The sequence below is a fragment of the Ranitomeya variabilis genome, chromosome 1 (assembly GCF_051348905.1).
Source record: "Ranitomeya variabilis isolate aRanVar5 chromosome 1, aRanVar5.hap1, whole genome shotgun sequence".
Lineage (NCBI taxonomy): Eukaryota > Metazoa > Chordata > Amphibia > Anura > Dendrobatidae > Ranitomeya > Ranitomeya variabilis.
The window spans coordinates 470,159,135-470,171,499 of record NC_135232.1 but is presented as its reverse complement, the minus strand read 5'-3'; positions in this window follow the sequence as shown (position 1 = coordinate 470,171,499).

The following is a 12,365-nucleotide window of genomic DNA, read 5'->3' as shown; positions in this document are numbered from 1 at the left end:
CCCTGATTGATGAAGCATAATCCGTTGGTGGATTGGCAAATCAGGGACATTATTGAGTGGGGGATTATTGCCATGAGAACTGTTTAAATATTTCCCTTTCTACAGTCTCTACAGAAACCTTACATGCATTTTTTTCAGGGTTTGAGGACGTTTCTCTGAGAGGGGGTGTCAGGATTTGCCTCCTCATTGTGAATATGACTGTCCTATTAATCTGACCCCCGGAGTTTAACTACCAAAGTTCAGATTGTATAATCTTTCTGGTCCTGAGAGGCAATCCATGAAGAATTTCATTGCTGAAAGTCTGGAGAAGTTACACATCAGACCCTCATCTTCACCTGTGGCGATAGGGTTCTTCTTTGTGAAGAAAAAAGATTGTGGTCTATGTCCCTGTTTAGATTTCAAGGAATTAAATCAAATTACTGTCCGAGATTCATATCCTCTTCCTCTGATTCCTGATCTGTTCAACCAGGTTGTGTGAGCTAAGGTGTGCTCCAAGTTGTATTTAAGTGGGTCTATAACTTGGTTGGAATTAGAGAAGCAGATGAATGGAAGACAGTGTTCAATATCGCTGAGGGTCATTTTGAGAGTCTGGTTATGCCTTTTGGTCTGACCAATGCACCTGCGGTATTTCAGCATTTCATTAATTACATTTTCCATCATTTGGTAGTTAGGTTTGTGGTGGTCTATCTAGATGATATTTTGGTTTACTTTCCTGATTTGGAGACATGTTAAACAGGTGCTTCAAATATTAAGAGATATCAAATTATATGACAAACTGCAGAAATGTGTTTTCGTCATCCAGGAGGTGCAGTTTTTGGGGTACCTGTTGTCATCTTCAGGTTTTCAGATGGATCTGGAGAAGATCCGTGCTGTCCTTGATTGGGAACATCCCGAGAACTTGAAGGTCCTACATCTTTTGTGGGCTTTACTAATTTTTACCGGGAATTATTCAGTAATTTTAAAACTCCTTACTGACATGACAAGGAAGGGGTTGGACTTTTCCAAATGGTCGGATGGCAATTTCCCAGCATATCCAGTTTAAACTACTAACACTGACATGCAAAGCCATCCATAACCTTTCTCCTCCATATATTTCTGAACTAATCTCCCCATATCTTCCCTCACATAATCTCTGGTCCTCCCAAGACCTCCTTCTCTCCTCCACACTTATTCGCTCCTCACCTAATCGCCTCCAAGATTTCTCCCATCTATCCCCCATCCTCTGGAAGTCTTTTTCCTAACATGTCTGATTATCCACCACATTTTGATCCTTCAGACGGAACCTGAAAACCCATGTTAGTTGTCGAGTTCCCGCTGCTGCACAGGACAGGGGGAATTTCAGCCATGTCTGTGAGTCAACAGAGATCTCTTCCAGTTCATTCGGGGTGAAGCTTAACCCACGTGTGAGCTCAGAGGTTATCCGCCATTACTTTGCAGCAGATATTTCTGCACGGTGGACGCCGGGCTGCGAACGCACCTTGTAGCTACCTATCTATGCTCGGTGCGTTTTGCTAGCCCTAACAGTATACTAGCGCCAGGGTCTGGCTAAGTAATGGCGGACAAACAGCGATTGCAGGGGTACATCCAGCAGCTGGAGGGCAGGTTGGCGGCTCTCGAGCGTGCAACCTCAGCTGTGGATGTTACCGCAATAGCTGTTCAGGCTGCTAGCGTGGCTGCAGCAACTTTAACCACTGCCACCCCTGTTCCGACCTTATCCCACCTTCCGCTGCCAGAGAAATACTTTGGTGACAGTAAATCATGTAGGGGTATCGTGAGCCAGTGCAGTATACACCTCGAGCTCCTGGCTGCACGTTTTCCCACAGAGCGGGCAAAGGTGGGATTCATTATTTCTCTTTTGTCGGACAGGGCGTTGGAGTGGGCAACGCCACTGTGGGAGCGTGACGATCATGTGGTGCAGAGTGCTCCTCAGTTTTTGAGCATTCTGAAACAGATCTTTTTAGGACCCATGATACGGCGCTCCAACTGCTGGCATTGACTCAGGGTTCGTCCATGGTCAGCCATTTTGCCGTCCATTTTCGGACTTTAGCATATGAGCTGGAGTGGCCAGATAAAGCCCTCATCCCGGTATTTTGGAGGGGGCTGGCTGACCATGTGAAGGACTCTTTGGCCACTAGGGAGATTCCCACCACACTGGAGGAGCTTATAGCAGTATCAACTCGCATCGACCTTCGTTTTAATGAGCGAAGGTTGGAGTGAGCCCAGTGTAGGCAGAGGTTTCGGCTGGTTCCCACCTTCGCCAAACCTCTGGAATCTTGGGTCCAGGCGTCCGAGTCACATGAGGCCATGGAGGTGTCACGAGTGGGATCTAAGTCCCGGACCGCTCGTGCACTTAAGGTCTGTCATGTTTGCCGGCAGTCAGGACACCTTGCCTCCAGGTATTCTCAGTGGTCGGGAAAACATCAGCGTCTAGTGGTAGTCGGAGGAGGTACACTAGAGATGGCAAAGTTTTCCTCCAAATTGTCCCTCTCTCTGTAGAGGGGTAATGGACCTGTAATGTTTTAGTGCCGCAGTGTGCTGCCTTATTTATTTGACTGTATACGAGTTGGTGACTCTAGGTTCAGCACCTGTTCACACTTAGTCTATGTTTGGATATGACGGTCAGTTTTTTTGAAATTTGTATTCATTTGCCTTCTGACTGAGCACTCCGCCTCTTAGCCGCAGGTGTTTTAATCACAACAGGTCCATTACCCCTCCACAGAGAGAGAGAATTTTAGTCTAAGAAGAGGTTTCCCAGGTACCCATTCAGATGAAGACTTTTATTCTCAGCGAGGAAAGGAAAGTGTAGGACCTGGTATGCGACAGATGCCCTAATGTGGCTACCAGGTACACATAAATTGGCCAACTTATGCAGTAAATGCTCTCATTTTTTCATATTTCTAGTGCAGTAATGCAGTTCAATTTTCATGTTTCATGTTTCCATGTTTTAGCGCCGCAGTGTGCTGCCTTATTTATTTGACTGTATACGAGTTGGTGACTCTAGTTTCAGCACCTGTTCACACTTAGTCTATGTTTGGATGTGACAGTCAGTTTTTTTTAAATTTATGAACTCTTATTGACCTGGAGTATCATAATGGCAGGTCAGTTTTAGCATTTAGTGAACCTAGTATAAAAGCCAAACAAAAAAACAAGTGTGGGATGGCACTTTTCTTGCAATTTCACCGCACTTGGAATTTTTTCCCATTTTCCAGTACATAACATGGCAAAACCAATAGTGTCTTTGAAAAGTACAACTCGTCCTGCAAAAAACAAGACCTCACATGCCATATTGATGGAAAAATAAAAAAGATATGGCTCTGGGAAAAAGGGGAGCAAAAAACAGAAACAAAAAAGAAAAAGGGCTCCGTCATGAAGGGGTTAAAAAGCTGCCCACTTTTCTTGGCAAAAAGCCTCCAGTAAATTCCTGGGCTGTCTAGCATGAACTGCGCTCTTGAGATCTCCCCAGAATGGCTCAATGATATTGAGGTAGGAAGACTGAGATGGACATTTCAGAACCTTCACTTTGTTCTGCTGTAGCCAATGACAGGTCAACTTGGCCTTGTGTTTTGGATCGTTGTCATGTTGGAACACCCCACTACATCCCATGTGCAGCTTCCGGGCTGATGAGTGCAAATTTGCCTCCAGTATTTGCTGATAACATGCTGCAATCATTTTGTTAAGGCTAGCGGAACGTACCGAGTAAATAGATGAAGTTATTGGTGCGTTCGCAGCCCGGGGTCCGTGCAGGAGGAACCTGCTGCTAGTAAATGGCAGTATATGGCGGTATACGCGAACTCTGTTACCTCACAGAGTCGCTGATATAGAAAAGGACTGTGTCCTGTTAAGCTCACAGGAGCACACAGATAACTGCAGAGCAGTTAGCAGTCAGTGGTCATGCAGTCAGGAAAGCACACAACCAATTCCTCACCGGAGGAACCGGTATTGTAGTGGCTTATTTCAGCCGGGCCCTGAATACATTCAATCAAACTCCTGACCGGAAATGCCGGTATTCTAATGGCTTTTACAGCCGACCCTGACCACAGGCATACATGACCACACTGGCGTAAAGCACATAACAAGGATTAATACCATGCGGTCATGTGAACCTTTTATAGCTGCAGCAACTACAGGACCTTCCCAGAAGGACCAATGGGAGACTGCCACAGAACTTGAGCAACTTCAGGACCTTTCTAGAGGACCAATGCGAGTTGCTGCAGTACCTGAGCATGTGACCCTTGATCTCCAATGAGAGATCTTACCCTGGGCATGCTCAGAAGCGGAAAAGTAGGACTCAGCCCCAAAGATGTCTGCTCATCGCTGACCAGTACTGGCTACAATGGCAGAAGCTCAAAAGGCAGCAGTAACCCTTTGCACAGTGTCAGACTGAGCGAGATGCTGGACAGATGCCTCTGCTGAGCAGGCTCCACTGCGACAGGAGAAGAATGGGAGACCAGAGCAGGAATGGCTCGAGATTCCCCCTTTGTAGAGGCGGGAACTCGATCACTAACACATCTTTCCTTCAATTTTGACCAAGTTTCCTGTGCCTTTATAGCCCATACATTCCCAAAACATCAGCGATCCACCTCCATGCTTTATAGTAGGAATGGTGTTTCTTTCATCATAGGAATGTTGACCTGTCTTCAAATGTAACATTTATGATTGTGGCCAAAAAGTTCAATTTTGGTCTCATCACTCCAAGTTACCGTGTTCCAGACGTTTTGAGACTTGTCTCTGTGCTGTTTTGCATATTGTAGGTGAAATACTCTGTGACATTTGCGCAGTAATGGCTTTCTTCTGGCGACTCGACCATGCAGCCCATTTTTCTTCAAGTGCCTCCTTTTTCTGCATCTTGAAACGGCCACATCACTAGTTTCCAGAGAGTCCTGTGTTTCAGCTGATGTTATTTGTGGGTTGTTTCTATGGGTATTCCCTATGTAGTTGACATCCATTTGGTCCTTTTAAAAACCCAGCTGCTGTTATGTTTTGCACTTTTGTATTTTTCAGCTTGAAAAAGACACCGGTATGGCGTTGAAACACTCTGTGAATAAAAATCCTTTTCTTCATCATCATTTCTGAAGAAATGATTCATTCCAGCAGCGTAGCCCACCTATGAGGTCATCCAACTGGATCCTTATAACCATGAGAAGCACAGAACACGTATCTGACAAACAGATGTCTGAATGAGGCATAAGTAGCATTAAAAACAAATGCAAGAATACCACAGATCAACTAGCTTTTAGGATGGAGCAGTGATGGACAGAGACACTGGTTACACAGCACTATATAGGCAAAGTTTTGGTTGGTTACAAGTCAAAGCTGAGGCACAGAGCTGTATTTTAGCTGGGTGGCACTTTTGTGCTCTGGAAACCTATCGCAGCCAGCATACCATGCACTTGTAGGTGCAGGACACAAATGTATATACAGACACACTTTCGTTCTATAGAGTTCCCCTTGTGTGGCTACCACATCATCTTTACAGTTCATAGAACTCTCCTAATTAAGGACGCAGATAATTCACTGTCTCAGGCCTCAGCGGAGCTGGTCACCACCAGGCTACTCACTCTGTTGCTGTCTCTGGTCTATGTTTCAGTAGTTATAGACAGTTTTAGGACAGGTAGGCTGGTGTTGTCAATTGTTTCAAATGACCTCATGGTCCATCTTCTTAGATCCCAATATGCATGTACATACATACCAGGAAAAGTTCCTAATATAAATATTAACCCCTTTAAGACGAAGCCTGTTTTCACCTTAATGACCAGGCCAATTTTTACAATTCTGACCACTGTCAATTTATGAGGTAATCACTCTGGAAGGCTTTAATGGATCCCAGCGATTCTGAGACTGTTTTCTTTTTACATATTGTACTGTAACACAGCAGTAAAAATTCTTTGATATGACTTGAGTTTATTTGGGAAAAAAACGGAAATTTGGCAAAAATTTCGAAAATTTTGCAATTTTCAAACTTTTTATTTTTATGCCATTAAGTCAGAGAGTCATATTTCACAAATAAGTTAATAAATAATATTTCCCACATGTCTACTTTACATAAGCACAATTTTGGAACCAAATTTTTTTTGTCAGGAAGTTATAAGGGTTAAAAGTTGACCAGCGATTTTCCATTATAAAACAATTTTTTTTAGGGACCACATCACATTTGAAGTCACTTTGAGGGGTCTATTTGAAAGAAAATACCTAAAAGTGACACCATTCTAAAAAGTGCACACCTCATTGTACTGCAAACCACATTCAAGAAGTTAATTAACCCTTCCGGTGCTTCACAGGGATTTTTGAAATGTGGAAGGAAAAAATAAACATTTTCTTTTTTTTCACAAAAATTTTCCTTTAGACCTAATTCTTTTTACTTTTGCAAGGGTAACAGAAGAAAATGAACCACACATTTTGTTGTGCAATTTCTCCTGAGCATGCCAATACCCCATATGTTGGGGAAATCTACTGTTTGGGCACATGGCAGGGCTCGGATGGGAAGGAGCACCATTTGACTTTTTGAATGTAAAATATGCTGGGATAATTACCGTAGCTGTTGTCATGTCGCGTTTGAAGAGACCCTGATGTGCCTAAACAGTGGAAACCCCCCACAAGTGACACCTTTTTGGAAACTTATCTAGATGTGTATTGAGCACCTTGAACCAACAGGTGCTTCACAGAAGTTTATAGCGTAGAGCCATGGAAATAAAAAAATCACATTTTTCCCAAATAATTCTTTTTAAGCTACATATTTTGCATATTCATAAGAGTAACAGGAGAAATTGCTCAATACAATTTTTTGTGCAATTTCCCCTGAGTATGCAGATACCCTATATGTGGGGGAATACTACTGTTTGGGTGCTTGGCAGGGCTTGGAAGGGAAGGAGCGCCATTTGACCTTTTGAATGCAATGGAATAATTAGCGGACACCATGTCACGTTTGAAGGGCCCCTGATGTGCCTAAACAGTGGAAACCCCCACCAAGTGACACCATTTTGGAAACTAGACTCCTTTGAGACCTTATCTAGATGTGTATTGAGCTCCTTGAACCCCCAGGTGCTTCACAGAAGTTTATAACATTAAGCCATGAAAATAAAAAAAAATCAAATTTTCCCCACAAAAATCGACCCCAAAGTTTGTTATGCAATTTCTCCTCAGTTCACCGATACCCCATATGTGGTCAAAAACTTCTACTTCTTTTGAGGCACAAGGCACAGCTCAGAAGGAAAGCAGTTCAGATTTTGCTGCATTTGTTTAAGGGTGCCATCTTACATTGACAGAGCACCTGAGGTGCCAGAACAACAGAGCTCCCCATAAGTGACCCCATTTTGGAAATTATAACTCTTTGGGAATTTATCTACTGGTATAGTGATGATTTTGATTCCATGGGTGTTTTCCAGAAACAGGCAGCAGTGGCTGTTGCTGAGTGAAAATTGAAAACTGACGTTGTAGTGACCAGTACATTATGCCCAGCTCATGGTTCTGGAGACACGCACCTGTAAATTAGGCAGGCTCTTATGACTACAGAAATGACAAACATGTGGGCACTATATGTGGTTAAGGAAAACTGACTTAGAAGGGAGGGAGGCATTTGTATTCGGGAGAGGAGAATTTTCTGAATTTCTTTTGGCGGGTGAGGAGCATTTTGCTTTTCCAGAGCCTTTGTGCTACCAGTAAGCCCCCTATATTTCCGTTAACAGATGACAGATCTGAGTGGGGTCTTGCTTTTTTTGTGGATTGAGTGGAAGCTTTTATTGGGAACATTTTACATAACATTTGGGATCACATTTATCCAGCGCTCTACCCTGAGCACTTACTTTGGGGTTTCCATCTAAATCTCTGAGTGATGTGATTCAGGTGAAACCCCTGAGGGATCTATTCATTATAGTGAGGCAGCAGAGTTACTATGGACTCCGTCTGGCCTCTGTTCTGTGGTGTCCTTTTCAGAAGTGCACAAAACTGTGGCCGATGGCACTTTTATGCAATTCTAAAAACACCGACACTGCCGGATCACAGGCCAGGCGGCGTCCAGAGTGTCTCCATCTGCCTCATTATAGGGAATTTTCAGCTAGAAGTTCTGTCTAAATCACGTATTTCAGAGATTTACTCGGACAAACCAATGCAAGCGCTCAGCGCAGAGCGCAGAATAAATGTGAGCCGAGCCTTGTAATCTTTGGGAGGCAGAATGAAAAAGTCAACAGCATGTGAAGAATTGGTTTTATTTATTTTTTATGCTGTTCCTTGTGAGGTATAAGTAATTAGGTGACTTTATTCTTCGGGTCGGTGCGGTTACAGCAATACCAGATTTATAGCGGGTTTTATGTTTGGCTGCTGTCACACACTAAAAGACACTTTTTATTGTGAAAGCTAGTTTTTGCATCACCATATTTTTAGAGCTATAATTTTTTCATATTTCAGCTCACAGAGTCACATGAGGGCTTGTTTTTTGTGGGACGAACTGACGTTTCTATTGATACCATGTTTGGGCACATAGCATTTTTAGATCGCTTTCTATTCCGATTTTTGGGAGACAGAATGACAAAAATCAGCAATTCAATAATTGCTTTTTTTGTTTTGTTCAGTACGATTACAGCGATACCTCATTCATATCATTTTTTTGTGTTTAGGCGCTTTTACACAATAAAAACTATTTTATAGAAAAAATAATTGTTTTTGCATCGCTTTAGTCTGAAAGCTATAACTTTTTTACTTTTCTGCTGATGGAGCTGTATTGCGGCTTGTTTGTTTGTGGGACAAGATGATGTTTACAGCTGTTCTATTTTTATTTACACCTGTCTTTTTGATGGCGTTTTATTGCACTTTTTGTTTGCCAGCATGATGATAAAGCAATGTTTTTTTAATCTAGTTTTTTATTTATTTTAATGCGGTGTTCACTGAAGGTGTTAACTAGTGGACAGTTTTATAGAGTGAGTCGTTATGGACTCGGCGATACAAAATATGTGTACTTTTATTGTTTTTTTTTCTATTTACATAAATAAATGTATTTATTGGAAAAATATTTATTTCTTTTTTTCTTTATTTAGAGATTTTTTTAAAACAATATTTTTACACGTTATAATTTTATATTTTTTTTTTACTTTATTACATTGTCCCTGTATGGGACATTACTATATAACTTCAGATCACTGATCTGACACTCTGCAATGCAGAGTATCACTTCAGCGATCTGACAGGCAGGGAAAGAGGCATGGCTGCACCTGCTCTCAGCAGAAGCTGACAAGACACCTCCCTGAAGGACCCGGAAGAACCCTGCGGCCATTTTGGGGCCGGGGGTCTCCATGGAGACCATCAGAACAATGCGATCGCAACTCCCTGCATGATGCTTCTCTATGCTGCTGTCACTAATGACAGTGGCATCAGAGAGGTTAAATGCTCATGATCGTGGGCGTTGCTGCAGGGTGTCAGCTGTCACATACAGCTGATACCCGCATATGATCACAGTGGCACTTAGCGTGAGGCCGCGGCGATAGCGGCATCGTACTTGTACTGCTCTGGGCACAAATGCACCTCCCGCAGAGCAGTACTAGTATGGCGACGTTCACAAAGGGGTTAAACAAGGGCCTCTGACCAATGCCTAAGCACTTGGTATGTATGGAAAAGTATAGTCTGCTATGCTATTCCATGGTTTATTTTTTGAAAGAAAAGGGGAGACACAAAGCGCAAATAGGGTCTTTTCCCACAAAACATATAAAGGAATCACCAAGAAAGTTGCTCACCTGGTGAAATTGAAAGCAAGCTTGTAAGGATTTTGGCTGCCGAATGTCCACAGGTCGGTCACCAACAATGTGAAACAATATGCTAGGTAGATGTGGATTAAATCTGCGCTGCCATAATAATAAGGTTGATAGTAGAATTAAAACAGTGGTTTATTCAACACGTTTCAAGGCTCCAATGGCCCCTTCTTCAGGAATTACCACATACATCATACAGAGACAGTGTGCTTTCACTGTTTGAATATATGCTGGGTTCAAAAAACGGAGTCAAACAATAAAATGATGTATAATGTCAAAGTTCATAGTTGACAGATTGTTACCAAATCTTTATCATCAAAGAATTTATCACATACTGTATATTAAAGATTAATCTCTTAATCAGAAATCCATTTTTTTATTTACAGAACCTTGGGAGATTTACTGTCTGGCTCAGTAGCCAGAGCTCTCCTCTGACAACTCTGTTGCTTGAATACTCTGCTTTGCAGGTTCTTGACTAAATTCTTTCAGCTCAAGTCCATTTATATACATTTTTTATTTTTTATTCATTTTCCATCTTTTCTTTTTATCCCAAGGTTCTGTAAATAAAAAAATGGATTTGTGATTTAGAGAGTAATCTTTAATATATATGATAAATTCTTTGGTGATAAAGATTTGTTAACCGTCTGTCAACTATGAACTTTGACATTATACGTCATTTGATGGTTTGGCGTCATTTCTTGAACCCAGCATATATTTAAACAGTGTAAGCACACTGTCTATGTATGTTGTATGTGGTATTCCTGAAGAAGGGGCCACTGGAGCCTTGAAACGCGTTGAATAACTGTTTAATTCTACTATCAACTGGAACCTTATTATTATGGCAGCGCGAATTTAATCCACATTTCCTACCTAGTATATGGTTTATTTTTTGCAATGTACCAATGTGTATTGGATGATTGAGTCCAAATTGACACACTTTTGGCCTCCTTCATAATAGTGGATTCTTATGCCTATGCCTATTCCTATGTCTCTATTTATGTGTGCATAGGAATTCAAATAAACAACAAAAAATGTATTTTTTTTAGTTCAATTGACCTCTATACATGGGTATACTGCAAATAATAGAATAGCATGGCATGTTCATGTATACTGTACCAAGTGATCAGGCATTGGTCAAGGCCTCAGTTTAATATATACATTAAAATGTTATATATACATGCCAGCCTAGTCCAAGAGGTGAACAGAGATTTAATGCATAAGTTGATGGATACCTACTATTTAATTCAGCTAAAAGCTTACAGAAGCTTAAAACGATTATTCTGGTAATTATATTTTTTAGATCATTAGTTTTAGTATTACAAATGAAGCTTGTATTGGTCCTAGCTCCTTTTATTTAAGACCTACGGATAGGTTGCATAATATCGAAAAGGTTGTCTTGCTATAAGGCTATGTTTCCACGATCTGGAATGGCATTCATTGAACACATGCAGAATCAAGGAATCCTATACATAGAACGGTGCTATTTATCTTGCGGAGACTGAGCGTCTCCGCAAGATAAATAGACATGCTGCGGTCTAGAAAGACACGCCGCATGTCCATATACGCAGGTTTGCCACCTGCGTCTTTGAACGCATAGTGGATATGGGATTTCATAAAATCCCCTCCACTATGCTGTAACGTCTGGACGCTGCGGATTGGACGCTGCAGTTGTACACAGCGTCCAATCCGCAGCAAATACGCCACGTAAAAACATGCCCTTACTCTATGAACAAAAAGAAATATATATATACAGTGGGGCAAAAAAGTATTTAGTCAGTCAGCAATAGTGCAAGTTCCACCACTTAAAAAGATGAGAGGCGTCTGTAATTTATATCATAGGTAGACCTCAACTATGGGAGACAAACTGAGAAAAAAAAATCCAGAAAATCACATTGTCTGTTTTTTTATCATTTTATTTGCATTTTATGGTGGAAAATAAGTATTTGGTCAGAAACAAAATTTCATCTCAATACTTTGTAATAAATCCTTTGTTGGCAATGACAGAGGTCAAACGTTTTCTGTAAGTCTTCACAAGGTTGCCACACACTGTTGTTGGTATTTTGGCCCATTCCTCCATGCAGATCTCCTCTAGAGCAGTGATGTTTTTGGCTTTTCGCTTGGCAATACGGACTTTCAACTCCCTCCAAAGGTTTTCTATAGGGTTGAGATCTGGAGACTGGCTAGGCCACTCCAGGACCTTGAAATGCTTCTTACGAAGCCACTCCTTCATTTCCCTGGTGGTGTGCTTTGGATCATTGTCATGTTGAAAGACCCAGCCATGTTTCAACTTCAATGCCCTTGCTGATGGAAGGAGGTTTGCACTCAAAATCTTACGATACATGGCCCCATTCATTCTTTCATGTACCCGGATCAGTTGTCCTGGCCCCTTTGCAGAGAAACAGCCCCAAAGCATGATGTTTCCACCACCATGCTTTACAGTAGGTATGGTGTTTGATGGATGCAACTTAGTATTCTTTTTCCTCCAAACACGACAAGTTGTGTTTCTACCAAACAGTTCCAGTTTGGTTTCATCAGACCATAGGACATTCTCCCAAAACTCCTCTGGATCATCCAAATGCTCTCTATCAAACTTCAGACGGGCCCGGACATGTACTGGCTTAAGCAGTGGGA